The sequence below is a fragment of the Notamacropus eugenii genome, chromosome 3 (genome assembly GCF_028372415.1).
Source record: "Notamacropus eugenii isolate mMacEug1 chromosome 3, mMacEug1.pri_v2, whole genome shotgun sequence".
In the NCBI taxonomy this organism is placed as follows: Eukaryota; Metazoa; Chordata; class Mammalia; order Diprotodontia; family Macropodidae; genus Notamacropus; species Notamacropus eugenii.
Window position 1 is genome coordinate 444,350,816 of NC_092874.1, and position 5,587 is coordinate 444,356,402.

General features: G+C 41.1%; 1 pseudogene; it reads right to left on the bottom strand.

Moving 5' to 3' along the window:
* Window positions 1–2,288: 2,288 nt before the first annotated feature.
* LOC140531757 (COP9 signalosome complex subunit 7a pseudogene) lies at window positions 2,289–3,119 on the bottom strand (annotated as a pseudogene).
* Window positions 3,120–5,587: the final 2,468 nt, after the last annotated feature.

The window sequence follows — 5,587 nt, forward strand, 5'->3', positions numbered from 1 at the left end:
CTGGCAGGATTAAAGCTAGCAGAAGGAAAACCAGGAGGCTGGCTAGGGGGGTGGGAAGGAATGTTGCCCTCAGCAACATTCACCATCACTCCTTTGCATTTGTATTCATGTTTTAAACACAAATTAGGTCCTTGCAAGTTTTAGTGAGACATAGCAGATGAATTTGAAGTGAAGTATTTTTGCTGTTTTTGATTGACCAGTTGGTTTTCTCTTTTCTAGTCTCTGGGCAATGTGTTTTGCAGAGGATCCTTGGTTAGCTTTTGGAAAGCCCAATTTCTACCTCCTCCACACACATCAGTGGCATGGATATGATAATGAGCCTCCAATACAGATCACGCATTCAACTGGCTGCCACTTGCATATGGGCATGTACTCCAGTTATTTGCATCCAAGCAGCTAATGACAAAGCCTGAGAGCAAAGTGTCTTCTTCTTCTGCCCTTTGGAAATAAAACCAACAGAGTTTAGGCATGTTTTAATGGCAGCATTTTGTACATGGGAATAAAGTATATCTGGCTGCCATTAAACCTTTACTTCTTTGCTGGAGGAAGTGATTAAAAACTGAAGCTGCTGAAACTGTGGTGACTCTTCATTTGTCTTTGGCTTTAATGAAATGATTCTGAATGCCAAGTGCTTCTCTTAATATGTGGGCATGGGTGCTGTTCTGGAGATAAGGCTTAGAATGCCAAGGATTTGTAAGAATAACAGGAGCAATTTCAATGTATTATCATGATATAATTGAGATAATTATTCCTTGTACTTATATTGTCATTTAGGTTTTATTGAAAGGGTCACAGAATGCAAAACACTGACCCAGATGTTGGGAATTAGTGGAAAGCTCTTGCTCTTAAAGAGCTGAGGAAGGTGTTGTAAGTGATCTGCCTTTTAAAAAATAGAAAATTAAAGACAACATTATGAATTATTAACTTCTAATAAGTTACAGGGCAACTAGGTGACAAAGGATGGAGAACACTGGACATGGGGTTAGGAGAACCTGAGTTTAATCTGGCCTCAGACACTTACTAGTTGTGTGACCTTGGCAAATTTCTTAACTTCTGCTTGCCTCAGTTTCCTCAACTGTTAAATGGAGATAATAATAGCGTCTTCCTTCTAGGGTTATTAAGAGAATCAAATCAGAAAATAATCATAAAGTACTTAGCACAGTGCCTGATAATATAAACTTGATATAAATGTTAATTGATGTTGTTACCTGTGGGCCTGATAGAATAGATGTTCCTTGAGAGCAGGAGCTGTTTCTTTTTGTTTTTGTTTTTGTATCTTCAGGACTTGGCACAAGGGCAGACACACAAAAGGCATTTCAACAAAACTTGTTAATTGATTGATCCTCATTGAAAGTGTTTCCTCCAATTACCCTCCTTGCCTGATTAACTGCCCCCATCTTTTCTTTTCATAGATAGATCCTCTTAGATCTATTTGTCATTTGTGTCTGTGTATACACACACATGTACACAGACTTTTTTTTTTTTTTAATACAATCCATATCCCACTGGGCCAAGGAAAAACAAATAATCCTTTGAAGGGCTTTGTTGAATTTTCTCAGGATGCCTGGTGGTAGGCAGGAAACTTCCAACATTACCTCAAGCAGCAGCAGTCTTTATGGGTTCTGGGGTTGGGCCAGGCAGCAGCGCTCCTGAGGAGGAAGTAGACACAGGAGGAAACAATTCCAGAAGTGCAGGGAGTGAGTTTCTCATGAGAACCCTGGGATAAGGGATTGGCTCCCAGAATTCCCAAGGGAAAGAGAAAGGACAAGGGAATCTAAGGCTCTTTGGATACCCCCAGGAAAGTAAAGGGACAAGAGGGAAACATTGGGGCAAGAGGTAGAGGTGTTGGAAAATGGACACACAAATGACGTGTACAAGCCCAGACACCCAACCAATTTGTGTTGTGTTGTTTTGTGTTCATCCTTGGTTGCCAAAGATCATGCCCTCAGAGAAATAATAACATGACTTGCACTTGACTTTGTTTTGAGTGAGGGAGGGCTGTGCAGGTCACCAGCCTCACTTCTCCTCTGGAGTCATCTGACGAGGACACACCCGTAAAGACCTTGGAAAAGGGGAAGAATATGCACTCAAAATAAGGTTATACACAACACGGGGACAGGAAGGAAACATGGCCTTTACTTGCCTCTTTTCAAGGAGGTATAAATTAGCTATGGGAGTTGGGGCAGGGAGAGGCTAGGATTCAGACCTAGGAAAATGGGAAATGGGGCATGATTCCCAAAGGGCCGGCCTTCAGTCCCCAGATCCCCCAAGGTGAAATGACAATCCTTTCAGTTTGATTTGGACCAAATCTTGGCGCTGCTGCATAGAAGCCCTCCCTTTTCCCTTATAAGTCTTCTTGCTGGGCCAGCACTGGTTGGTACCTGGGGCAGGCTCCCTCAGCTCTGTCAGATATTGTTCTGGATCCTGGGATGTGGCTGTAGCTACTGCTGCTGTTTTTACCTAAATAGTTTTCTTCAGGTTGCCCACCTCCCTCTCATCTGCTGCTTCAGGCCCAGCTGTTGTCCTTTATGTTGGTTGGCACGGCTCATCTGTTCCTCAGTGATGACAACACTCCTTCATAGCCCATACACCATTCCTGGAGGGTTTGAGCAATGGAACAGAGGTCCTGGCCGTACATGTCCTGCCCAATGCTATAGTCTACTTCAAGCCGCTTGTTCTCTTGGTCCAGGGAGCCTTGGAAGACATCTGCATACACAGCCTCAATCACAAGATCTGCCATACATTTTGTAAAGCTAGTTCTTTACACTAAAAGCACTGCATATGGAATACACTTGACGTTGGCAGCCAATGTAATGACTGATAAAATGTCAAAGTGTATGTTTCGGTGCCTCTGTGAGGGAGGGCAAATTCCATGCTTCACCTAGATAGTCTGCATATGTCCCATAAGCAAACACTGTGAACAGTCAGAATGTGGGAGAAAAGTTACTCTCTGCCAGCTCTCAGACACTGGGCATGTCCAACAGCTCTCTGAAAACATAGACACCTGGGGCCTCCAGCCCCTGATGGATGAGGGTAGCCAAGGCAGCCGCTTTGGCTGACTTGACCAGAAGCAGGAACTGCTCCTGGGTCTGCCTTGTCACCTTCACCTCAGAGCTCATGGCTAGACTAGGCTGGGGGCCACTGGGCTCTGGAGGCTTAGATCTCTCAGTTTCACCTTTTGCATGCACTTAGAGGGATGGCCCCTCCCTCACCTCCACCAGCTGCTAGAAGCTGTTACCATTGCCTCCCTCCACAGCCACTCTGGCCACAAAACTCTATGACTGGCTCCTGAGGCCCTCACTTCCCCCACTACCTTATTACCATGTCTTAACATCAATCTAACACTGTGTGTGGGGGGTGACTTCTCATTTTGTGAATATTGCCTAGTTACTAATGGAACATAGGGATGATCCTTCAGTGAACTATTACCTTAATTCTCTGGTTCATTTTTTAAAAATTCTGGTTGTACATTTTTTTTAAAATTTATTCTTTCCACCTGTTCTCCATTGTGTTATGATTACAATTACAATATGGATGGCATGGTTTTTTTTACTTTATTTTTTTCCTTTTTTTACTAAAGCAGTACTAGTTTTCCTTTAACTTTTCCAAGGTCATACAATTCATAAATGGAGTATTTAGCAGTAGATTTGAAGGTCCTGCCCTAGTCCAATTTTAACCAGGACCAGAACTCAATCTGTAGAGGAGCAGTGCATGGCATAATGTCACATATCAGAGCTGGAAGAAATCTCAAAAGATCATCCACTTTATCACCCTCAAGAGACTTGGAAGGGGAAAGCAACTTTTAGATTTTTTTGATCACATTAAGCTAATTTTTTTAGACAAAATAACTTCCTCCTCCAAGTGAGATGAAACGTTCTTCCTAGAACAAATTATTCTGAACATCAATTGTTTTCAATCTATTTGCCAAGAAGGTAGACCTCTCACCTCCTTTCTTCCTTCTTTTCCCATTTCCAGCTGTAAAGGTATGAAAGGGCAAGAAAAGGGAGAAGAATATGATGATCTCCTTCTCTCTGTGTTGAAAATTAATAGACAGAAGCAACAGAGTTAATATGTATAGTCAGTTCTTTTTCTCAAGTCAGTAAGTATGAATTAAGAATGCAACACATACAAAGCCAAGTGCTGGTGGTCTTTTATAAAGAAAGCACAATACAAAACAAAACAAAAATTAAACCAAATGATCAGAACTCAGAGATGAACCGGGGAAACAATCTGAAAAGTGGCTTATGTAAAAACTATGTATATACATACATATACACACCTATATACATACATACACACATTATATACATGTGTCTATGTATATGTGTATACATACACATACAAGAGAAATTTGAGCAAATCCCAGAAAGAAGGCACTAATTTTTCTCATGTATTCTTATTTTTCCCTGTTGTGCATATTTTTTAGAATACTAGTATTTCAAGAAAACTTAAAATAACTAACCAGTATCATTTATTAAACATGTACTTTGTGCCAGGTACTGTGTTAGGCTCTAGATATACAAAGGAAAATAAACACTTCTTGGAGGAGCTTAAATTCCACAGGACAGGAGGCAACATATCCACATACATTTAGAAAAAAATATACGTAATGCACACACACATATATGTATTGCATGTATACATCATGTATATGTACATACATGTGTATATACACATTATATATATGTAAATATATCTATATATTTGATTTCAGTCAATTTGGGGCACAAGGGGGAAGGAAGCCCCAGAATCTCAGGAACTGGAGGAATCAGCATTTACATAGCACCTATCATGTGATGGCCACTGTGCTAAGTGTTTTTACAAATATTATCTCATTCAATATACCCAACAGCCTTGTGAAGTAGGGACTATTATTATCCTTATTTTACAGTTGAGGAATGTGCCACACAGGTTAAGTGACTTGCCAGGGTTACAAAAATGAAAAATGACTGAGACTAGATTAGAATTCAAGACTTCCGGATTCCAGATGCAATTCTCTGTTCACTGAGTCACCAGTTGCCTTAAAATTGAGAATTTTGGAGGAGGGGGAAGCTATGTACTAGCAAAATACAAAGATTCAAAGAGGAGGAGTGGAGGAGGAAGGGTATTCCAAGCACAGGATGACGCTTTTCCTGACCCCAACCCCAGCTTCTAGTCTTGCCTTTCAAACTATGTTCTATATATTTGTTTTTGTTAGTTTTCTATTTATACTATAAATACTTTGATATGTACTTCTATTTCTGATTTAAAATGCAAGCTCATTGTAAAGATTGTTTCATTCTTTGCACATGTACCCTCAGTGCCTAACGAACGAGGACTGGATATGTGTGTGCACATGTGGATGTGTGTGTATGTGTGTGAGTGTCCACACACGTGGGGAACTTGTGGCCTCAAAGCCACATGTGACCTTCTAGGTCCTCAAGTGTGGCCTTTTGATTGAATCCAAACTTCACAAAATAAATCCCCTTAATAAAAGGATTTGTTTTGTAAAACTTGGACTCAGTCAAAAGGCTGCATCCAAGGACCTGGAAGGCCATGTACAGCCTTGAGGCTGCGGGTTCCCCACCCCTGTGCAACACAGCTGGAG